The sequence below is a fragment of the Ictidomys tridecemlineatus genome, chromosome 10 (assembly GCF_052094955.1).
Source record: "Ictidomys tridecemlineatus isolate mIctTri1 chromosome 10, mIctTri1.hap1, whole genome shotgun sequence".
Taxonomy (NCBI): Eukaryota; Metazoa; Chordata; class Mammalia; order Rodentia; family Sciuridae; genus Ictidomys; species Ictidomys tridecemlineatus.
The window spans coordinates 89,342,025-89,368,379 of NC_135486.1; the positions used below are offsets into that span (position 1 = coordinate 89,342,025).

At 36.2% G+C, this 26,355-nt stretch overlaps 1 protein-coding gene and 1 pseudogene across 4 annotated transcripts in view; both read right to left on the bottom strand.

Annotated features, from left to right (window-relative positions):
- Ccny (cyclin Y) overlaps positions 1-26,355 on the bottom strand; it is a 219,350-nt gene that overhangs the window by 169,895 nt on the left and 23,100 nt on the right. The gene's annotated exons all lie outside the window — the stretch shown is intronic.
- Positions 1,774-19,811, bottom strand: LOC144367379 (NTF2-related export protein 2-like; annotated as a pseudogene). The gene is made up of 2 exons (XR_013426707.1): positions 12,467-19,811; positions 1,774-10,305 (listed from the first exon to the last, which is right to left on the bottom strand). The product of XR_013426707.1 is annotated as an NTF2-related export protein 2-like (transcript).

Consider the following 26,355-nt stretch of genomic DNA (forward strand, 5'->3'; position numbering starts at 1 on the left):
GAATAATTTAAGATCTGGTATTGTGATGCCTCCTATTTCACTTTTCTTGATAAGGAAAATTGCTTTGGCTATTCTGGGCCTCTTATTTTTCCAAATGAATTTCATGACTGCTTTTTCTATTTCTGTGAAGAATATCATTGGAAATTTAATAGGAATTGCATTAAATCTGTATAGCACTTTTGGTAGATAGGGCCATTTTGACAATATTAATTCTGCCTATCCAATAACATGGGAGATCTTTCCATCTTCTATGGTCTTCTTCAATTTCTTCATTTAGTGTTCTATAGTTTTTATTGTAGAAGTCTTTCATCTCTTTTGTTAGACTGATTCCCAATTTTCTTTTTTAGGCTATTGTGAATGGGATAGTTTTCCTATTTTTTCTTTTAGTTGATTCATCACTAATATATAGAAATACAATTGACTTATGGGTGTTAATTTTATATCCGTTACTTTGTTGAATTCATTTATGAGTTCTAGAAGTTTTCTAGTGGAGTTGTAATTTCTTAAATGTAATCAAAAAGCAAGAAAACAATCCAATTTAAAAGTGGGCAAAGAAATTGAATATACATTTTTCAAAAGAACATATACAAATGGCCAAATGTTTAACATCACTAATCATCAGGGAAATGTAAATTAAAACAACAATAAGACATCATCCTACTACTGTTAGAATGCCTATTATCAAAAAGACAAAAAATTATAAATATTGGGGAAGAGGGAATCCTTAAACTGCTGGTAGGAATGAAAAATTAATATAGTCATTATGGAAAACAGTATGGAAGTTCTTCAAAAAATAAAAAATATAACTACCATGTGATCCAGCAATCCCACTCCTGAGTATGTATCCAAGTCAATAGCAGGAAACAACTGAAGGGGCCAAAGACTTTTATTTAGGAAACATGAATATAAACAAAAGCAATACTGCACTTTAAGTAACTGCCAGCTTTTCATTTTGATGCTTTCAGAGAACTATCCCTACCCCAACCCCATGCAAACACATACAACAAAATCACAGGTTTCACTAGCCTAAATTATTAAAAATCAATTAAAGGATTTGACATTATCTACAGAATGAACTGTCCATACAGAATCAATCCTACCAAAGTAACTATATCATATTAAGATGAGTTCCCAGGAATCCACTAGAATTCCCTTCAAATCTGACAATACTGGAAGGCCACACAATGCAAAAAGACTCACCAAAGTCATCACCCTGTGCACTCTACAGCCATCCAGTTAGCTAAACCTGCATTCCCATACAGTAAAAGTAAAAAATAAAGTACCATATTCATGATGGAAAATGGCATAAAAGGATACTGCAATATATAATTAACTTTTAAAGCTCCAAAATACAAATACTACCTAGACTGTCACTATCAAAGAACTATAAGTCTAAGTTGAGCACCAGAGGCCCACCGTTTACCTGCCATTTTCTAAGAACCATAACACTTGTAGTTCTCCTGGGGGAGACCTACAAGCCAAAAATACTATCATTCTGTACTGATGATACCATTCTATTCTAATCTGCCTTTTTTCTCACATCAGGTTAATACCTAAGGATAACAGGCTCCAGACTCTCATAATACAAACATTTTTAAAAAGGAAAAATTCACAGAGGGTAATAGATGACTTCTCAACCAGCCTATAAGAAGTTAAGCATCCCAGGTCACCAGCTCTCTTCTTTCACAGGAACATGACACAGATTTTCACCTAAATCTAACTTGAATTATACATCCAGAGGCCCTAAAGCACAACCAATTTCTACCCTTCTAATTCTCACTTCAGAATGCTGGGAAAGAAACAAGACACTTAAATCACACGAAACACCAACACAGAAATGTAATGATGTTAGGATTCACATGTATTCCCAATAAATTGTGTCTTCAAGCTCATTGGAATCGACAATATAAGGCTGATGTTTTCTCTTTCAAGTGCTCAGCAAAGGGCACTGACATTATCAATCCAAGTAACTAAAAATCTCATTCTCAGAAAAAAAAAATAATAATAATTTTCTCCTTTACCAAACAACCCCAATATCCAACACTAAATGTTTTTGATAATGCACATTACAAAACACAACTGGATTCTAAAATTTTTTTATCTTTTAGGAATATAACAGTAAAAGTAAATTTTTTAATTGCTTAAAAATAAGTACCAGTGGTCCTAGGTACTCTGAAACAAGTTTTCTAAACTATCACAAGTCCCTGCTGTGCTAATTAGACCATATAACCTCTTGAAGATTTTTACTATGTCAGGGAATCCTCAATTTTAATAGTATTCCTAGGTGATTCTTAAGACCAAGCAAGTATGGGAAACAGTTCTTTTAGGTAGAAAAAGTATCCCTTTCCCCATCCCCAAGATGGATGTCGGGGGTTTTTAGCCCCCCATTCCCTCCTGACCTGTGGGAGAGATTGGGGGAGCATGTCCCGACCAGGACAGACCAAGAAAGGTAAAGGTCAACTGGCCGCCCACACCCAGCCCTCCCTCCCTGGAGGACATCAGACTTGCCAGGGAAAACTGTCAAAGCAGGATCTCATTTAATGAGAAAACATACACAGCTAATATAATGTACAGGAGCCAATTGGATAAAGGTCAGCAGGGTGGGGAGAATTTACATCTGCACCCATCCTCCATGAGGGCAGAAGGGTTCTAAGCCTATCCTAGAGGTGGTCCGATTCTTCATCACAACCCACCACAATGCCCTCTGGCTAATCACTAGATGCTCTCTGAACCACTTGTGGGCCCAGGACTGGGAAGCGGGTAGCAGCCAGCAAGTTAAGTTTCCTCTTTTCTGATGTAACATGTCCCACTTTACATCATGCCCTACAGATGGCATCTCTTTACATTTCTCAGGCTGGCCTTGAACTCCTGGACTCAAGTGATTCTCTCACCCTCAGCCTTATGAAAAGCTGTGACTCTCTAGGGCTGTGCCACCTTTCTTTGCTTAAATGATTCCTTCTTATTGAATAACTCCAGGAATTCCTACCTTAGAGTAAAGCTGGTTTCTTTTAACACTTTAATGAGGCTTGAATGTGGTAAGTTACATCATGCATTATGGGGAGTTGGAGTAAAAATATAGTTAAGTGCTGTTTCCCAAACTTATTTTACTATCCTCTAAATAAAAAACAGTAGCAATTTGATGTTCAGTAGATAAGGTACTCTGAAACAATCAATTACAACAATTCCCTTCCTACAAATTCTAGTTAAAGGATGGGACAGTTTTCCTGTTAGTATTTTAGCAGAATAGTTACTCAGCTTTGCACTGCTCCAGAAGATAAGCAGATGGGAGTGACCCTGCAGTGGTGGGGTGGGGTTGGTATGTGTCATGACTCACAGAGGAGTTCAACATGCATTGATTCCATCTGGGTCTACACTCATGCACTGAAATGGCTCCAGGCCAGTCTTTTTTATTTTTATTTTTTTCTTCCAGGACAGTCTTATGCATATTGCCTTTTCTCTTCCCCAGGGAATTTTTTTGAAATTTTCAAAATAAATGTTTGAAGCTAGTTGTTTAGGTTCCTTACACTTAAGACACAGGAGAAATAATGATCTCTAAGGTCGCCTTGATCTTTTCTAGAACCTATTATATATATCCAGGATTAGAAAGAGAGCTCAATTTCCAGGCATAATAAGGAGTGAAAGAGTAAGGGAAGGACATTTCAGAAATATGCTTTGCCACCTTTCATATCCTAGAGTATTAAATACTCAATACCCTGTACATAAAAGCTTAAATAATTGGAAGTCAAAATGATTCCAGGTATTCATAACAAAATCAAAACCAAAATAGGACCAGCACTAAGATCTAAGTTTTCAGTGACTTGGAACCAGTGCCTGACCAGCCAGTGGCCTTAATATTAAAAACACCTAAGCAGGGCTGGGAGTATAGCTTAGTGGTAGAGCGACTACCTAGGAAGTATGAGTCTCTGGGTTGAAGTTCCCCCAAAAGAAAACAAGAAGAAACAAAGCAAAATAGTGATCTGTTAGAATTCATGTCCTGCTTCCAAAAATCATCTTCCAAGTAACCCCTAACAAATAACTTAGACAATTTTCCATGTTTAAAGCAAACTTCCATACAATCCATTGATTTGTTCACATTTCTTCACCAAGCTATATGAACTCCTTTAGGGACACCTTATAAGCATTAAATTCCTAAAGGGGATGGTTTTGATTCCCCTTTTCTATGGTGGACAGGATTCAAATCAATCAACTGACAGGCAAGACTAATTTTCTTCCTACTTAATCTCAGGGTGAAACAGCTGGGGAGACAGAGGATAGCGATCTGCAAGAGATTTCTCATCAAAAGAAGCAGTGTCACTATGTTTGTGGCCTTTTCTGCACTACTTTATCTTTTTCCCCCACATGCTTCACTTTTTTCCCCACTCAGCTAAAGTGAAGTTATAACATGTGCAGGGTTGAAATCATGCAGAATTATAACTGTAGCTAAGTCAACAAGTCCTGCCAGTAACCTACTTCATCACTCCTCTTGCTTCTCTATCTAAGCACTAACTTAGAATCAAACTTCTAGTTATTAAGAATAGACATCTTCTGCTATAAGACAAAGTCTGGCTCTATTTCTAATGTCTGAATGCTGACAGCTTTCAATCCCTACCACTCTCCTATCTTCCCCTTCTGGGAAAGGTAATAAAAAGACTTGGGACCCCTTCCTTTGGCAGATGGAGAAAGTTCAAAACATCTAAGTCTAGGTAGGAAGCTCTGGAAGAAGCCTTCAGCAGTCCGACCCTACCACCATCACCCCATCACAATACAGCCAAGACAGTTTCTTCCCTACTCTCTCAAGATACTTTTGTACATAGTCTAGGGCCTGCCCTGCTCTCCCCCAGAAAGCCTCTATTACAAGGAATAAGCCTTTCCAGATCTCCTCGTGCACTGTGTGATCTCATTAGTCTTTGAATTATGAACAACTGTTGGGCAGAGTCCAACAGTCCCAAAGTGAAAGATCCTGCATATGCCATTAGACCTTCACCTGATCCAAGGTAGCAATATGATGCCTCAACTTCCCCAAAGATTCCTTTGGCTCTAACCATGAGAAGCCTCCATTTTGTCTTCTAATAAAACAAGCCCTTTATAGTTACAAATACATCAGCACATATCAGGAGACAGGTCTAAGGACTGGTGCACATTCTAAGCAGCCAACCATAAGATTTTAGATAATTCAACTGACATTTCTGAGTCTTGCTTTTTTTCATCTATAAAACAAATGTAATAATTAATATACTCTCCCAGTCTAACTGGTAGGATTCAAGGTAAGGATCAAAATGAGCAAGATCTGGAAGTACCTAGACAGATTCCCTGGGACAGGAGGCCCGTTTCCCTCCCCCCCCAACACTCAACTTTGCTCTTTCATTCTCCTCCTAACTCCCCCTTCCTCTCTATACTGAAGTTACTAGTTCATTAAAACAAACCCATCCACCTCACTTTTCTCAACACACATATACTCTACTCTTGCATAAAGAAGCAACATAAAGCAGGACAAAATCAACCCCTACAAGGAAGTTACCTATATAAACAGGTTAACACCAGACAAAATTTTGCCCTCAAAATCCTTTATTTCTATTACATTATATTATATTATAAAACATTCAAGATCACATCCACAAAAGCCAATCACGTTTATCACACAGAAGTTAAAATAACTAAAAACTCTCTATCTACCACCATGAGCTCACTGAATGCTTCCCAAAGTTTTCTGATGGGATCAGTGATGATATTAACAAATGTGATTTTTAGGTAGCTAGACAACTAATGAAATGTGTCAATATTTAAAAGATCTGCATAACTCAGTGAACCAGCACTTTTCCAAATGAGGAAGCATGATAATTATAAAATATTGCAGGGATAAAAGATCACTCAAAGTACAAGCTAGATAAATACATTATTAAATGATTTTGTTCAAACTGCAACTAGCTTTAATAAACTAGCATTTGTCAAGTTATGATGTATCAAAGAATATTCACATTGTCTAAAAAGGCTATAATGCAATCCTCTTTCCTTTTCCAACCACATCTGTATAAAGTTGGATTTATATCATATATTTTAACCAAAGCAATGTATCACAAAAGACTCACTACTAAAACATAAATGAGATTCTCACTATCTTTTATTAACCAGATAATACAGACATAAAAAATCTCTCATTATATTTTTTATTTTGGCAATATCAGTTTTTTATTTTAAAAATTCCATATTAATATATACTGGGTATGTAATAATGCTATTTTTTAAATTTAATATTTTAAATTCTCAATTTTATACTATGATAAATATCTAGACATAAAAACTCCTTGGGGTGCAAGAATTTTTAATTGGTACACTATACTTATACAGATAAGTGGAATTCACTGTAATATGTAAATACATGCACATGATATAGCTTGGTTCATTTCATTCTGCTGTTCCTACCCTTTGCAATCCCTCCCCCAAGCCCCACCATTTTCTCTCCTCTATTCCACTATTCTCCCTTTTATTTTTTTTTTAATTCCTTAACACTCACTAACTTCTAAGTATAAGAGAAAACAGACAACTCTAGACTTTCTGTGTCTGAATGGGGGTGGGTGAGGGGTGGGGGGGAGCCAGTGATTGAACTCCACATTCCCAGCCCTACTTTGTATTTATAGAGACAGGGTCTCACTGAGTTGCTCAGTGCCTTGTTTTTGCCAAAGCTGGTTTTGAACTTGCAATCCTCCTGTCTCAGCCTCTCAAGCCACTGGGATTAGAGATGTGTGCCACCATGCCCAGCTCTGCATCTGATTTATTTCACTCAAAATGATGTTTTCCAGTTCCACCCATTTACCAACAAATGATAGAATTTTATTCTTCTTTGTGACCGAGTAAAGCTCCATTGTGTCAAGAATTTTTAACTGAGATATAATTCACGCACACCACAAAATTCACCATTTAAAAGTGAACAATTTGGAGCTGAGGTGCTTGCCTCACACATACGAGGCACTGGGTTTGATCCTCAGCACCACATAAAAATAAATAAATAAATAAAGGTATCATGTCCATCTATAACTAAAATTGTTTTTTTTTAAAGTGAACAATTTAATAGTTTTTAGTATATTCACAAGGCTGTACAATCATCACCACTAATTCATTCCAAAACATTTCATCACTTTAAACAGAAGCCAAATCTCCATCCTCCCCATCACTTCCATCCTCCTCTCCCCCATCCACTGGTGATCATTAACCTACTTTGTCTCTGAATTTTTCTACTCCGAACATTTCATATAAATGAATTCATCTATATATGGCCTTTTGTGGCTGACTTTTTTCACTTGGCATGAAGTTTTTAGGGTTCATCCATGTTGTAGAAGGTATTAGTACTTCCCTTCTTTCTATGACAAAATAATATTCCACGGATAGGTACACATTTTGTTTGTTCATTCAACCCAGACATTTGGGTTAGTCTACCTTTTGACTGTTATAAATAATGTTGCTATGAACGTGTTCTCAATTCTCTACAGCATATACTGAATATTTGAGAAGCCCACCAAACTACCTCCCATAGTGCTGAGTAGCATTTAATGTTCCTATGAGTTTTTCTATAATTTTTAACACTATAAATGAGGTCCGTCCTGAGAACAAAAAGTTTGAGAACTGCTATGCTAGTTGAGGGGATACTGAGCTAACAGGACAGTCCCTTTCTTCACTGAGGTCAGAATGTACTACAGGAACTCATACTTAGATTTAAAAACCACCCCAAGAGTTTTTGAGATACAATACAAGAATAGCTTTCCTGTCCCCACACAATTATGCAAAAGTTCTTTCAACTTCTGTTCTGACACTAGTGCCTATAGGGCTCTGGAGACATTGTTGTCCCCCTCCCTGACTCTCTCTTCTTATGCCTCTTTTATTTTCTTCATTACTGTCTTTTTCTCCTGTTGCCTCACTACGCTTCTTAGCTTCTCACAAAACTATCTGTCACAAATATAAACAGGCAAACTGAGCACTTCACTTTTTGCACTTATTAGGCTCCATTCCGTGCACCTGTCATAAGTCTTCACATCTTCACCTTTTGTCCCTTCCTAATTCTAAGAACCTGCTTCATCTATCAACACAGTTACAATTCCCTTTTTGTAGAGTCTACAAAAAGGAGCACAGCCTATTGACAGCTTGATTTTTGCCCGTGAGACCTGTGTCAGGCCCCCAATATAGACTACTAAAAAATTTTTAAAGTGTGTGTTGTTTTAAGTCACTAACTTGTAGTAATCTGTTATGTCAGCAATGAAAAAAAAAACCTAATCCTTTTTCTTTCCAAGAAATTATATTTTTAAGAATTCTGCCTCCCATTCTCCCTTCCTTCAGTCGCTTCCCCATTTCATAGGATGGAAGCACTAAACTACCCATATTCTTCTTCCTGAGCTTTTCAATCTCCCTTCTTGAGGTTTAAACCATTTTTCTTTTTTTTCTTTTAAGTTTATCATGAAGATTTGTTGTTCTCTATTTTTCTCTCAAAAAAGACAATTAAATAGTCATATTAACAAGAACATGTTTTAAAATAATTGTGCCCAATGTCATATGGAAGAATAAATCACAAACCAAATAATTTTAACTTTTAAATAATAGTTAATATAGTTGACAGCACAAAACATGGGGGTGGGTAATACATGGGAATCTTTGGGCCTAAAATTCACTGGAAGACTTAGAAGTTAAGGGTATCACAAAAATATAGCAATGGCTTTGTTTCCAACTTTCCTTTTAGACCTTGTTACAAGGTTAGACTTATTGCTGACATTCTACCCCCATAAGTTCTTGAATAAACAGATAAATGATGCTGACAAGTATAAGGTGAAGTATAAAGACCTTAAAAATCATTCTTAGAACAAGTGTGACCCTCATAATATTTGGCAAGGATGCATATTAACTTAGTGATTTAAATCCTAAAAACAGGTTACATTTTTAGGAGGTAGTAAATGAGTACAAAAATTTTACCATTTGGTCACTCCCCTCACTTTTGGCTTCAACCTTGGAACGTTTCTCATTCCCCATTCTCCCATTAAAGCTATTAGTTTTTCTAGCACTCATTACCAAAATTTCTAGACCTGGAGCTGCCAATATATATGTTTTTAAGAAGTTTTAATCCACCAAATGCACCCAATAATCAAGTGTCAATTTAAAACATTTTTTACTTATTTAGTTATTAATTCTACTCAAAATAAGAAAACTTAACATGAAAACATCTATTAAATATTCCACTTATAATTCTCATGTGTCATAGTAGTTTTGAACTGATAAACTGTACTATATATTGCAACTGTATTACCAGTGTTAACTGAAAATAGGCATGTGGTTTACTAAAAATTTAACCTATTAACCAAAAAAAAAAAAAAATTCCACTTACTCCCAAAGAGTTATATTGTGCTGATACTCCACAGATAGTATTACAAAAGGATTCCAATTTTGCAATAGGCTGGGTTCACAGTGAGTATGTCAGTACCAAGATCATGTGTTTAACATTACTTTAAGAATATCATTAGTGGAAAATATATATATATAAGGCATGTAAAAAACTAGCATTAAAGCTCTGAAGGGCAACAATCCAAACTGGCAGCTACTAGAAAAGGTGTTACTAGGAATTTAAAAAAAAAAAAAAAAATCAAAGAAATTTAGCACAAACTGGTTTACAGTGTTTTTCTAATTAAATGAATTAATTCACAAAGACCTCTGCTTCAGGAACTAGCAAAAAAAAAAAATGAATAGACTTTTACCCCTTCAACTACTAGCCAAATCTTGGAAATAGAAGCAATAACCAGCAATCTTCCACACAGTGCTATTAGGAGCGGATGGAGCAGTCAGCAGGAAGTTCTGGTTGAAGAAATGTTATTTGTTTCCATCAAACTTCATAGTTCCACTGGTTACAACAAGAACTATAGTCTGGGACTGGGTAGCTTGCACATGGTCTGGTTGGCAATCTAACATATTGATCTGGAACTCACTAGAAGGCAACATCTTGAAAAAATTACTTAGGGCATCCAGCCCTGTAACAACATTTCCATTCCATATTAAAGTGGCCTTGTCCACATACAGCCTGGTAAGTGTCCTTCTTCTTTTGTCCATTGTCTCATAGTAAATATGGACAAATTCCTCAGTAGCTCTACATGCCTGAGCTACATGTAGTAGCTCTACATGTAAGTTTTAAAATCCACCGATATGGTCCTAGGGGAGTTTGAATAAGTATGTTCTAGCTGTGGCGGCGTCACTATGTCCTCATGTGTCTGCCTCGCTCGGCTTTCTTCCTCCTCTGCAGGCTTCTGACTCTGAACCATTATTCTTGAGCTCTTTTTTCTGTCAAATGACAAACATCAGAGTATTCATTTATAACAAGTGTGGACAGTATGTTTTTGTCTCCTCTGTATCCTTGTTTTAACAATCCAAAATTTCTCCCATGGTCAATGATTCCACTTTTTCATCACTACATTTGGCATATTACCTATTTTTCAGGGACACATGCCTTAGGTCTTACATATGCTCTGAACATCAACTGATCCAGAATGCATACCTGAGAGACCAAGAAATATAGATCTTCCAGCTGGGGTTGTGGCTCAGCGGTAGAGCACTCACCTAGCATTTGCAAGGCGCTGGATTCGATCCTCAGAACCACATGAAAATAAATAAAATAAAGGTATTGTGTCCAACTACTTCTAAAAAAAAAATAAATATTTCAAAAAAAGAAATATAGACCAAATCTGTATCACCATTCAGTGGAATACTTTCAACTGGCTCAATTAGGAAATAGCAAAATAGCACCCCTTGCAATTTTTAAGTATCTCAGTACAATCTGTTAGATGATAATGTCATTTGTCATTATTTAACATCACTAAAAATTAAAATGCACCCATTTATCACAGAGATTGGTAAGAGATAAAATCCTAATGACTGACCATGGAGTTCAATAGAACACTCTGTTAAAACTTTTATATTGATTGTCAATTCTCCCATAGCCAACTTTTACTCTTCCTGTTGCTATGAGGAGATTCTTGTGTTCCCTCCAAGGAAATGGTAGAATGAGCTAACCAGGAACAATGTTAAATACCTTTAAAAAAATATTAATAAAAAATAGGGGCTGGGGATGTGGCTCAAGTGGTAGCGCTCTCGCCTGGCGTGCGTGCAGCCCGGGTTCGATCCTCAGCACCACATACCAACAAAGATGTTTTGTCCGCCGAGAACTAAAAAATAAATATTAAAAATAAAATTCTCTCTCTCTCTTTAAAAAAAAAAGAAAAAATATTAATAAAAAACTAACTCCATGGGAATATTCCATCTATGATTTCATAAGCCATAATAATATGTACACTTCATATAAATGTCCTACTAAAGCTCTAGGCCCTACCATTGTTCTGAAAAGGAGAACACCAAAAACAAATCATCCAATAATGCCCAGAGTTCTGTGGACAAAAACAGACTTTAACTCAGAATTTTATATGCTGTACCCCTTGCTATAAATGCTATATGAGCATTTAATTTTGTGCTATTTCCAATTAGTTACAATTTTTTAAAAAACTGTTAAAAAAAAATGATACTACCATCCATACATAAACTTTTCCCAGAATACTTCCGTCTATGCAACCATTTTTTAAAGTTATTTGCATACAACACTTTAGAAAACAAATTAATATTGTCATAAAAATTCAGTTCCTCTTTACTTTATACACAGACTGAAATTCAAAGTGGAATACACCAACCTTGCCCTCAGCAAAGAGGATGTGGAAACACACTAATCCTCTCTCTGCTACTATTCAGCATCCATCCGGATGTTCAACCAAACACTGCTGGAAAGCAAGGAATCCAACAGTAACAACTATAGTGGGGTCTATGAAGCACTTTGCTTTTCTTGTCTTGTCTCATTTAATCTTCCAACATCCCTACAAAGTAGGTTTCATTATTCCCATGTGGTAAATTAAGGGAATAAGGTGGCAGGATGTAAACATCCAAAACCACAACCAGAATGAAATAGGGACAAAATTCAAAGTCAAGTATGTCTTAGGCTGTCTTCTGACACTTAAGTTTGCTTATTACAATTTAATTTATTCCTGGGTTCTAAAATCCTTTCTGTTCACAATCTAGCATGGGGTGGGGGTGGGGGGACATTTTAAGCTATGTTTCAATTCTCTATTTGAGACACAGAATTAACAAATATAATGGGACACAAAAGAGACAAATGGAGCCAGGAAGGTTAATTCCCTGGAAAAGCCTGAGCCACAGTGAGCAAAGACTAAACAGGAGCCAGGCAATGTTCAGAGTATAAGACAGAATTGGAAATTTCAAGCAACACACCAAATTGTCATCAATAACTCCTAAAATAGTGATTTTCTCAGTCTTCATCAACTTGCCTAAAATACTCAACATTACTGACCATCCTTCTTCATCTTGAAGTTCTTTCCTTCTTTCACTTTTTGACTGCCTGTCTAGGTTCCTGCCCTCTCTGCCCATTCTTTATATGTTTTACCTTGTTATTTGCCTCCAAATCATGAGACTGTGAAAGAGCTTCCATTCTGGCTCAACTGTCAGTGCCTTAGAAACACAGCATTCCTGCCCTGTCCCCATCCTCCTTCTAAGCTCAAACACCACATTTAAAACTGTGAGGAAAATGACAAACACCTGTCATCAGTGGGTACAAAAAGGACAGGATGAGACATTTAGGAAGGCAGGGAAAGGCAAGATTATGCAGGGCTTCGAATGCCAAGGACTGTCACTGAAGGCCACTTTGAAGGACAGTGAATTGTTCAAAGTAGTGTTTGCATAAAATGAGCCTGGCAAGATTATAAACAATGAATCTAAAAGAAAGAAACTAAGGCAAGAAGACCACTACATACATATTTAGTAAATAAAGACAGAAACTAGTATGGAATCCATGGAAAAAGGAAGGAAAGAGGTTTTCTCAGAGTCCAAGTTAGAGAAACAAGGAGCATTGCTAATATAAATGTTCAGGTCACATCTCATCCATCAGTCATCACATGCAAGTATCACATTCCTCCCATGTCCAAGAACTGGGCTGAACAGAGGTATTACCAACATTATCCATGAACAATCCCTGCTTTGAAAGTACATAAGCTAAGGGTGGGGGCGGGGGGGAGACAGGCAAAGAAATCTAGCTTTTTTGTTAAAACCTTATAGAACAGCAAGTAAAACAAGCAACCTAATAGACAACAATTCACAAGGATTGAGAGTTTCTGAGATTAGATAGTTGGTGCAACAAAGAAAAGTAATAATAGGGAAAATATAAGGCACTTCCCATTACCTAGTTAAGCCTTTGGAGTAACTGCACAGAAATACAAAGTCAGAAAAGATTCAAAATCATTATCATCCCAGGCCTATAATTAGCTAATATTTAATTTAGGCCTTGCATCTAGCCTGATTCGAGCATACCACAATGTACATGAACATTGTGAGTATGGGTAAGGGATACATGAATCAATATAACAAAATACTTATCTTCTTTGAGCACATGCCCTCACTAGCAAAACTCTGATTGTTATGAAGTCTCTATAAACTAATAAAGCATTCAGTGATTTTCAAACTTTTGAGTAAATTATCTAGGCAATTTACTAAAAATGCAGTTCTCCAATCCTATCTCTGCAAATTCTGATTTAGAAATCTCTTGTTTTCTAAATACAAATAGGGATTTTTCTCAGTCTTCATCAACTTGCCTAAATACTCAACATTACTAACCATCCTTCTTCGTCTTAAAGTTCTTTCCTTCCTTCACTTTTTGACTGCTTGTCCAGGTTCCTGTCCTCTCTGACCACTCTTTCTATGTTTTATTTCTTTATTTGCCTCCAAATCATGAGACTTCAAGTCCTGTCCTAGAGCCTCCATCCTCACTACCTGGGAAATTCAAATGCAATAAGTGTACAGGTCACATTTATTAATGTTCTTGAAAAGTCTGAAAATTTTAGAGTTCCAAAGGTCTTCATTCAAACATACTTATTAAGGCATTTGGTCACCTCTAATATAAAAGAATATTGACTAGAAATTAGTTTTCAGGAGGTCCAGTGAATTGCCCTCATATATATTAAGATTTTACACACAAACACTTAGATAATGCTCTGAAGGAGAAAAACAAGTTACACATTAGTAGGCTTAATCTCAGAAACACATTTCAGTAACAGATTTTTATGTATCTTCAGCTCACTTAAGTGGTTGGTTCAGCACTTAAGTCCTATAAAAATCTCAGTCAAGATAAACTTAATTGGGGAAAGCCCCAAAGGAATAGTTTTCACAAAAGGGTATACTAAGCCAAGCACTAATTCTCTTAATTTATATTTTCCTGACTCTTTCATATAAAGTTTATTCAATTTTTAGAATCTTTTCTTTTCTGAAAGCAAAAATCCAAGTTTTCGGAGACCAAAACAATTCTGTTTAAATCTTATCCACAGATTCCCTTATAAGACTATAACTTCCCTAAGTTGTGCTAAACCTTTTATTCTCAGCTTCAGCTGATTTGATGACATCAAATCTACCTGTAAAACCAAACAATGCTCAAACTCTTAGCAGTTCAGCTGATGCTTCTGGCTAATGAGTCTAAGGTCACAGGTAAAGTCTCAAGACTCACATGTCCTGCTCTGTCCCTCAGACACACTGATGCACCTGTGTGAAAATCAGTACTGAAAGTCACCAGAAACTCACATACTCTTGCCAATCTTGTCCACAGTGCTCTGCAAAGCTATTTCTGCTTAATATTTTATTTGTTAATCCAGACTCTTTTTTATATGTTGACACTGAACTACTTCCACAAAGTAAGGTAGGCAGATTTCCATGATGTCACATCAGCAAGAAGTTCCTCAAGGTAACAGTTCACTGCTACTCTTTCCTGTACACCAAAAAAGTGAAGAAAGCTGGCCATTTCTTAAGACCAGTGGTGATAAGATCTCAGAATTCAGAAGTGGAAATACACCAGACTGGAGCCTAAAGCCCTGTTTACTCAGCCCTGCTGAGTCTCTTGCCCACTCCTGATCTCAAATAATTTGAATCCTGATGAAGGAGGGTCAAACAAGGAGGATGACCTGACTCCCTTGGAGGATCTGACCTTTATTTAATCCCAAATTAGATTAAAGCTTCTACTTTAATCCCAAATTATAAGGCATTCCTGTGCCATACTGCTCAGGCACAGAAGGGCCGGCCTGACCCTCAGGGCCCAGCAGTGGAGCAGACAGAGTCCAAGGGAGTCCCTCATGTCTAATTATTCCATTAGTCATGATCTCTGGAGAACATTCTGAAAATACCATGAAAGGGGGATGCAGACAGTTCCGCCACAAACTAGAATCAGTTTCACTAGCAGAGATGTACTCATGACATCTGAACAGAGTATAAAATGACCACCACCAACCATGTCTGTGAAAAGTAACAAGAACACATATAAACACCTCATAGCAAGTAAAAAAATGACAAAAAAAGTTTAAGATAATTGTATACAATAAAAACTGAAAAAACAGAAAAGTTATCAATTCAATTGAAAAGGTTTTTTTTTCAAATTAAAGAAGATTGATTATTCCATTTTAGTGGCAGAACAGTTTCTGAAGAGAGAAATACTGAGAGAGTTTATAAATAAATGCTAGAGATGAAGATGGAACTTGAAGCCTAGAAAATGTACAAGACTCACAGCCTAAGATTGAGTAAACGTTGAAACAGGTCTCCAGACTTCTAGTTATGTGACTCCTCAAATAAGATTTTTCATCTTCATTGTAATAACCTCCAGGCAAGAGGACTCCACACCATCATCAGTAATCAATTCCCAATTCTAGCCTTGCTTGCTCTCAAGTTTCCTTGGCATGTGCATCATCTTCTGACCATTTTAACCTGCTTCTAATACCCTTCCAATTATTAGCCAGGTGTTTAAACCAGCATAATCAAAAAATTTTTAAGGGTGTGGAAGAGGAACAGTAAGTCTGTGACTGGTTTTTGTTCCTTGATACTTAGGAGAATGTACAAAATTACAGGTCCCTTGAGAGCAGGTTTGGGTAAATGAAATCTTTTACTTCTGTTAACTCAGACACCTTTTTCTGGTTTAGAAATTCTATTGTCCTACTGCAGACCTGTGAAGCTTTCCAAGACACTGACCTCACCATACCTGATAGTCCTGTCACGCTCAGATGCCTTGGCTCAAGGTAGGAGCGGAGACATGTGCTCTGGTGATATCCAGAAGGCCACCTCTAGGAAGCCAGTTTCTTTCAGAACTGTATTCCAGAGATGTCTAAATAGCCCCTATTTTTAATGTTTGATAAAATCCATGACATCTGTGCTCATGTAATCTCACAAGAAGAAATGTTCTTTACCTAGCAATATTATTAATAACTAATATTTACTGAGCACCTACTTTGTAAGAATCACTTTATCTTATTGTTTCATTTTATCCCTAATTTTATGAAGTAGATATTTTTATTATCCCCATTTGGTAAGAAGGGAGTTAATTAGCAGGCCCAGGTTCAAATGAGTAGCATCTAGTAAAGCAGGGATTCAAACCTACAGATAGACTAAAATTTAGATCCTCAGTTTTTCCAGGGCCCCTAAATCTTCCTGCCTTTCAGTTGTAACTTCAAGAGCAAGGACAGCCAATGGCACTGGGAAGTATTTACTTCTCTCTCTGCAGTCAGGAGTTCTGGTGTCCTTGCTTTTAACCTTTTCCTCCAATATATCCCTACTTATTAATTCCTAATGAATCATCTTAAAACTCCAATTTAATCACATCACTGCCTGCTGAAAAATCTTCCTCACTGCTTTGAGAATATAGCTCAAATTCCCTTCTTCCATGTGGCTTCAACCAATTTCTGCATTCTTTTCTTTTCACCTCTACATGAACCTTTATAGCAGCCAGAATTATTGTCTGAAACACTTGTTTAAGAAGTAATAACTGACCACCTACTGTACCTACTCTATTACCATCCATTGAACATCCGCTAGCACCAGCACTATGTGGTAAATGTGACTGATCTGGCTTCTGCCTTCACAGAACCTAGAAATAATCCTTGTTGGTAACCTCTCCATGCCTGGAACACTCATCTTCTCACTCTTCATCAAAATGCCACTAGGGTCCAATGCTCAACTTAAGCCCTTGCCTCATGCCATTTCCACCCAGGCTTTTCCTCCTCCTCTGACATAGGTCCTATAGCTGGTAGCACTGTAGCACTGGCAGGACTATACACCTCGAGAGTGCCAGGCACTCAATGGTGCTTAATAAATACTAATTCACTCGTTTCTTGCACCTTCTTATATAATAAAGATTTCTTATTTTGTGACTTTTCATGTCTAGTTCCTCAAACAGTGATCAGTTCTTTCTTATTTCTCACATAAACTTTCTATTCTTTGGTGAGTACTGTTATTTCTATCCTTATGCTATCCTGCATTTTGCACATGTCCAGTACTTGTTGAGAGAAAAACTCTATCCATTGTCTCTAAAGCACTGCTGATTAATATTTTAGTACAGGCCCATTCCATCACAATTTTAAAATGACTGTTTAAAAACTGCAGGCCACTTTCTTTCAAGAAGGCTTTGAATTTGAGACCTTCCTTAAAAATTAAGACATCATTCTTTTATTTTTTTAATTTTAGCTGGTTATGTTAAAAAAAACACACTAATGGGGTAACATTGTTGTTTCAATAGATATACATTTACAATGTTTAAATCAAGTTAAACATGTCTAGTTCCTCAAACATTGATCATTTCTTTCTGATATTAAAAATAAGACTTAATTCTAACAAAAGTGTGAAAAAGAAAAGGGTCTCCTTTTGTCCCAAATTTAAAATAAGCACCTATTTTCAGTACCAAACTGGAAGCATAGACCACTGACAATTGGCTAAATCCAGGAGATCAACCCAGAACCGTGAAAAATACACCACTATGCTTAGAAGTGAACTTCAGATTATAGAGGCAGTCATGCTGATACCAGGGCAGAGTCCCTGTTCACAGTGGGTGAAGGGACAGCTACAGGGCTCTGGACTTGCAGTCCCAGAAACTGAGTTTCTCTACTGAGCAACACAAGAGGCAGCACAGCATAAACCACAGGCAGACAGAATGGTGGCAAGAACTCCAAAAGTCCTGCCACATTAGCCTCAACCCTAGTCAACCCCAAAAAGCCAAATGTCAAATACACCACACTGAGGGACACTTGTTTTTTCCCTGAGCACAGCAGAAATAGACCAAACAAAAGCTGTGTAAGTATATATATGCTACCTTATAGCTGCCAGTTCTTCAGATTACATATCAGAGGGTAAACTGGTGCAACCTGGGGTGGGATGGGGGGGGTAATAATAATTAAACAATAAAAACTCTAAACATATACCTAACTCTTGACTTGACAATTCTAATTTTTCCTAAGCAAAATGACAAAGATGAAATGCAACCCCAGTACATATATGCATAATCAATCTTCTCAGAATTTTATCTAATATTAAAAACTCTAAAACAAGAACTCAGATAAACAATGAGACACTCAAAAATAAACTACTACCCATAGTCACTAAAAATGATGAGATAGGGCTGGGTATAGCTGAGTGGTAGAGTGCTCACCTAGCATGCAGAAGGCTTTGGGCTGGATCCCTAACACAGGAAATAATATATTTACTGCCATGGAAGGGTTTGTAAAAAGTTAAATTTAAAATGGCACCCAAAAAGAATCTCTTACAAAATGTACCCCAAATACAAGAAGTCAACATGACAATATTTCTACAAGTCTATTAAAACTCTTTCAATGTATTTTTGGTTATTGTTGTTTCTTGTTTTTTCTTTGTAATGCTGGGGATCAAACTCAGGGCCTCAAGTATACCAGGCATGAAGTCTACTACTGAGCTACATTCCTAGTCCTAATGGAAATTTTATGTTAGAACAAAAGGCAATTCAGTTGCCCTATAAAAGTCTGTGTCCAATTCCTTCTCCAACATACCCTGGCATTCAAGGAAGACCACTGAAGGAGCTAGCAATAAATAGTAGCCCCCAATCTACGCTACTAATACAGTAGCCAGTACCACATATAACCATATAAATCTATTTCTTATAATTAAATAAAATTTGCCAGATGTGGTGACACATGCCTGTCATCCCAATGACTCAGGAGGCCGAGGCAAGAGGATCAAGTTCCACGCCAGTGTGGGTAACTTAATGAGACCCTGTCCTAAAAATAAATAAATAAATAGGATTGAGGATGCATCTCAGTGGTAGAGCAACTGTGGGTTCAATCCCCAGTGCCTCCAAAAAAATTTTAATATAAAATTTTGATCTTCAATCACACCAGCTGCATTTCAAGTACTTAACAACCACATGTTGTACACAAGACACGACCACACTGGACGGTATAGACAGAGGACATTTCCATCTTCACAGAAAGCTCTAGTAGAGAGTGCTACCTTAGAACAAAAGGGAAAAGTGTGAAGATAACAAAGTATAGAAGTAGAGCCCAAGTTTCCAGGCTAGTGTCCACACTAAACTTTAACATAGGCCTGAGTAGAGTAACTGCTGAAAAACCTTGGACTCTTTCATCTCTTTGTTAATAGAGGTAACAACAATCACAAATATAAATGGTTAAGTATGCATATGATATCCTTTGACATTAAAATTCACAAATGTTAGATTTAGTCCAATGTTGAGACCACTGAATAAAGATGTGTACTATTCTTTAGAAATGAACTGAGCCAAAGGGCACAGTGGCACACGCTTATAATCCCAGGGATTCGGGAGGCTGAGGCAGGAGAATCACAAGTTTGAGTCAGTCTCAGCAACTTAGTGGACCTTTGTCTCAAAATAAAGAGCTGACTAAAAAGGGTTGGGGATATAAGTCAGAGTTAAATTAAAGCACCCTGGGATCAATCACCAGTACCAAAAAAAAAAAAGAAGAGAAGAAAAGAAAAGAAAAGGAAGAAAAAGAAGAGAGAGAAAAATAAATAAATTGAGCCAACTTATTTTTTTAAATCATTTCTTAAGTTTAGATATAAATAAGTATTTAAAAACCTGATTACTCCACTTTTACATTAAGCCCCAAATCTTTGCTATTTTCAAAATAAAATAAGCTTATTCTCAAAAGGCAAATGATTAGCACTATCTCATCAAGAAAACAAATGTGTAACAAGCTGTTATGATTTCAATATTAAGTATCCCCCAAAAGCTCATGTGTGAGACAATGCAAGAAAGTTTAGATGATTGGGTTATGAGAACCTTAACCTAATCAGTGCAATAATTCCCTGGTAGGGATACACTAGGTGGTGATTATAGGCAGGTACAGTGTGACTAGAGGAGATAGGTCAATGGGGACAGACATGCCTTTGGATTTTATATTTTGTCCACAGTGAAGGGAAGTCTATCTCTTTCACTCTGCTTCATGGTGGCTATATCCTGAGCCATTTTTCTCCACTACATTCTTCCACCATGATGTGTTGCCTCATGTTAGGTCCAGAGCAATGGAGCTGGCCATCTAAGGACTGAGATCTCTGAAACTGTGAGCCTTAAATTTTTCCTCTTCTAAAACTGTCTTGTCAGGTCTTTTGGTTATAGTAGCAAAAAAGCTGGCTAAAACTCAAGCTAAAATGAAATTCTGTAAAATTTTTAGAAAGTCAATAACCTCATTTTAGAAGTACATGTATGCGTGCAAAATAATACTGCTCAGGTATTTATGCATATAATGATACATAACATGTAAAAAGAGAAAGAACAGGTCCAAGCTACAAAACACTCTAATATCAGTATCTTCATCCTGAGACAAAGCATCAACTCTCAATTTTTCAGGTAAATAAAAATGAACAAGGAATTCAACCATACAAACAAAAGAATCTCTGGCTGCTCCTTACAACACAGAAATCACTCCTTTTCAGTTTTATAATGCACTAATATTTTTGCAGCTGATAAATCAGCCAAATTGTTTTTTTGTTTTGTTTTGTTTTGTTGTGGTTTTTTTTGTTTTTTTTGTTTTTTTTTTTTTGGTGGTACTGAGAATCAAACCCACTGCCTTACATTTGCTAGGCAAGCACTCTACCACTGAGCCACAACTCCAGGCCCCAATTATTATTCTTATTTTGAAATAATTTTCAGATTACAGGAGAATTATAAAAATAGTTCAGAGTTCCCATATACCCTTCACTCAATCTCCTCTAAGGTTTACACTTTATATAGCCATAATACAATTTTCAAAACTAAGAAACTGACAGTCATATAATACTATTTATGTTAAAGATTTTATTTACACTTCTAATTACTTTCTCTTCCCCTAATATTATACTTAACTGGAAACTTCTAAAATAACAAGATTAGCAGAAGTAAAAGAGAAATAACAATCTCAAAACCCAGAAGTTAACCAAAAATATATCAATTTGCAATACGTAATTCAGTAGTGGATAATCTTGACAATAACAACATACAAATAAGGGATACTCTTAGTTCTATTTTTCTTCTGCAGTTTTTTATTTCTGATGTTCAACTTCTTTTTATTTGGCAAGTAGGAAGCACAGATAAGTCTTCTCAATTTTAATTTGAAAAATAAAGCAGAGAAGAAATTAATCTAGGTTCTGTATAAGATATTAAGGCTTCAATTAAAAAAATACCACTGTAAAGAGACTAAAAACAAGTTTTACATCATGAGTCCTAAGTTAAAACATAAATATGCATATATATTTTTTCCTTTCTAGCTGAATACCAGATTTATGTTACTCTTGCTTTCTCTCCATTTCAAAAGTCCTACAGTAAAGATAACTAATGTTCTCCAGGAAAGATAACCTATCTATTTATACCCCATAAGCTTCCCAGCTCAAGAAACATTACCAGGTACATTTGAGACAGGACTTATTATTAAGAAATAAAACCCAGTGATAGAAATCTCTCATTTGCATTTGGAATTTTCCACCTTCCAAAGTTCTAGTGTCCAAAGTGCAACAGTGATGCAAAATACACTTAGGTCTACTGATAATTAAACATATGCTATTTGGCTTCTTCAAAAGTATATACATGTCAGTTTTGGTCTTAAGTAAGCAAAGTAAGCACTAGGAAAATTCAAGATAGACAATTTCCATATTTCAGCAAGAGGACAATTCTCACTTAGAACCACTCCCCAAATTTAATTTATACCACCTTTGTTTTGGTAAAGATCTAATTTGTAAAAGATAAACTGTCTTATGTTAAGAAAGAGTTACTAGGCTAACTTATAAAGAAATTGAATTATTGAGAAAACACTAAATCGATAGCTGGAAAAAAAGTATAAAAACACAATTCACAGACATAAGAATTAAATGCCTAAAAAGCATACTAATCTAAGTAATGGTCCTATTAAAGCTTACGTCACATAAGAATTCAAACTCAAAGATGGCAATATAATACACTGCTGTATGAATTCAAAAAGCATCCTAATGGTACTTTTACCCTTCATCACAACTCTATTCTTAACTACATAATGTTATTTTTAACTAATTTAAAAACATGTCTGTGGATCAGAAAGCAATCTTCTAACATATCTGACATGTGGGACAAACAGCATGTAAAATTCAGTCAACTCTGTTAGTGGTGTTGATGTAATCCGTGCTAGTCTGGAAAATTTGAGAAATAATCCAAATGAAATTTTTCAGTTTAATCTGAGTACTAGAGTTTTCCTGCTTTAAAAAAAAAAATAGAATCACATGAGAATTAAAGGACTCCAGACTAACAAGAGCTGTTATAAACACAGATTCTCATCAAGCAAAGTGGACTATAAATCTGGGTCCTTCCGTCATCTCTTTGACAACAATTCACAATCAGAACATTCCAATCTTTTTGCATTACTGGAAGTAGAAATTACATTTTTAACAGTAATACGTTAAAGTGAATTTTGGAAACACTAATTATCCTGTAACATTGAGAAAGATTACATAAACCTGTTCAAACCCAATATTTTTGCCGTCTCCCTCCTCAAAGCCAATCCCTCTTCCTCACTTCTCCAATTTTTCTATCCACTGAAACAGCATTCATCATCCAATCACCCAGGCTCCAAAACACTCAAGGTCAACCCTGAGAATCCCCCTTTTCTCTATACCTCTAGACATAAAATTATATTGCTGTTTCTCTCATTCTTTCATTATGATTTCATTCCTACTCAGTGTCAGGCAGGCAGGGAATACAAAGATCTTTAAAAGTTTCTTTTCTGACACAGTCCTGGCACATTCAAAGTATTGGGAGGTTGGGGGAAGGAGGTAACAACAGCAGGGTTGCTTCTGAAACTTCTTTCCCACCTGTCTTACACTCAGAATTTCTCATTGAACCAGTACAAGTTACCTCATCAGCTCTAGTCTTTTCCTATTCCCATCTGATTCTCCTATTTCCAATATAATCTTCCTGGGGCCACATGGATCAGATAAGCCTACAACCCCAAACCTGGCACTCCCTCGCCTGGCATTCATAGCCCTACACCTCATGGACCCGCTAGAATGTAACAGACCCAAAAACTGGATAAGTCACCCCAATCTTCTTCAGCAAAATGCTCACACTCACCATGACCCAAATAAATCCTGTATTTTTTCACATCTAGACTTTTCCTACTGACTTACTCCTGCCAGAAATGTTCTCTATGTTATATCTCTTCCATGAAACTGTTCCATATCACCCAAGCTAAAAGTCATCTCCTTCCACTTTTGACATTTTATCACACATTCTCTTCTTGGTTTGATTTTAGCACCTACTTCTGTACAACCAATACATTTCTTTTCACACATTGCCTTAAATGATAACATATGTGCTTTTTATCTTCCCAATTAGAGTTTAAAGACCTAGAAAGCAAAGATCATATATTGTATGTACTTAAATTAAATTTGTATGTACTTAAATAAAATGTCATCATCTTCGGTAGATGATCAATACATTTAAAAAAAAAATAATGAAGACTCCTGTAAGCAAAATGCCAATTCTCAAATGTATAAGTTATTCACACAAACTTGAAAATTATCATTCAATATATTTCAAAATCTTGCCTCTTCAAAAGGCAAAAAACAGATTTTCAGAAAGCATCCTAGGTAAATCCCTCAATGACATGCAAACAAAATATTATGAGAGTTTAAAAAGAAAAACCTAAAGGACCAAAATCTAAGGACTTAAATTCTAGCATAATTAGTACTGTTGTGATTAAATAAATTATGGAATTGATTTTAAATAGTAGTCAATAATCATGTTTTAGAAAATTACTTAGAATTATTCCTTTTACAATAAGAGAAAAAGAAAACTATAACTGGGACCATATGTACAACACAGTCTCAATTATATACACATAAATACATATATCAAGCAGTTCATGATGGCGCGCACACACCTGTAATCCCAGCTATTCGGAGACTGAGGCAAGAAAATCATAAGTTCAAGGCCAGCTTGGGCAACTTAGTGAGACCCTATCTCAAAATAAAAAATAAAAATGGCTAGGATATAGCTCAGTGGTAGCATGCCCCTTGGCTCAATCCCCAGTAATAAAAATAATAATAAAATAAATATCAGAAAGAAAATGAATTGATGAATCAATGAATGAATAAATACCTTTATCTAGTAAATTCATATGGTAAAAATTACATAAGTTTTCTTTCTGACCCATATGATATGGGTTGAAATTTTCAAACTTTTGAAGCTATACACTATACATTCCATTAGGGTATTCTATAACAATACTAGTTTAAAATGTTAAGAACAAGCATTGTTCTCCATGCTTGTGAGAGTAAAGGTGATTTTTTTTTCTGTTTATCTTTCCAAAGTTTCCACAATTAATATACTGTTTCCATAATCAAAAATAAAAATAACAAATACTCCCTTAAAAGTAAATCCTAATTTAAAAATTTTGGGCTTCATAAGATATGCATAATATAGTAATCCAGCTTCTCATCACTTTTATTCAGATTAAATTTAACTTAAATTACAACAATAGATTCACCAAAAATCAAAATTTCAAATCACAGAAGTCTATTCTAGCAATTCCACTGCTTGGTATAGACCCAAAAGAATTAAATGCAAGAACTCCACACCCTTGTTCATAGCAAAATTATTCCCAATAGCCAAAGGGTAAAAGCAACCTAAATGTTCATCAAGAGAAGAATGGATAAACAAAATGTAGCATACAGATACAATGAAATATTTTTCAGTCTTAAAAAGGTAGGAAATTTTGATATATGCTAAAACATGGATGAACCTTGAAGACATTAATCTGAGTGAAACTGGCCAACTGCAAAAAACACAAATATTTTAAAATTCCATTTATATAAGTGATGTATAACAGTCAAATTCAGGGGAAAAAAATAATGATGGTTGCCAGGGGCTAGGAGAGATGTAGGAATAATTATTATTTCATAATTTAGTATGGAAGTCTGGGAAACAGATGGTGGTGATGGTTGCACAACAATGTGCATGTAATTAATACCACCACTGAACCATACTCTTAAAAACGACTAAAATGATAAATTTTACTCTACATACATTTTGCCATAAAATTTGTTTTTAAAAACAAAAGCAAACAAAAGACAAAAACACAGTCATCTGCAAACACTGGGGCACAGTCTAACAGCTCTGGATATACACAAAGAAGCCTGACCTAAGATTCTCAAATTTACTTGAGAATCCATTAGTTTAGGGTGAATATAAAGGACAGGGGCAAGAGTGGTGGTGCTTATAATCCCAGCTGTTGGGGAGGCTGAGGAAGGAGGATCCTAAATTTGAGGCCAGCTTAGACAAATTAGCAATACCCTCTTTCAAAAATTTTTAAACGATGGGAGGGGATCTGAGGGATAGCTCAGTGGTAGAACATTTGCCTGGTGTGCTCAACACCCTGGGTTCAAGTTCAATCCCCAGCAATGGGAAACAAATAAGCAAATGGACAGGACAGGACAGGACAGGACAGGACAGGAAAAGAAAAGGAAAGGAAAGAAAAGTCTGAAGACCCAGATGCAACAACCATTAATTATAGAACAGACCTAGAGCCTGTTGCAACAGGACAGTGGTCAGCATAACAGGTAGGTGAGTGGCAGTCAGAGGCAACAGGACTATTTTTGTGTGAAGACATTAGTTATGCTGCAAATCCAGAAAAGTACAGGGGATTATCTCTGCCACAGAGCTCTGTAAACATGCACTTACCTAAATAAGATATGCAGGCAAGGCATGAATCACAGTTTTCTGTTTTGGAGGACCACTGTATGTTGCCCCTGAAACACAGGAGGCAAGAAACTTCTAGAAGGTCATATCCCATTCACCTCCCTATCACCCTAATGGCTGTCAGGCGGCAGGTCCTCATGGTTTCCTAGGCTCTGGAAAAGGACAGACTTTGGTCCCTCCTTACTCTGCATCAAGTCAAGCTCCAGAAAATAAAGCCCACTTGCTACACTAGCTGGAGCTCCTCAGTAGCAGAGTATCCCATAACTCATGCAGTC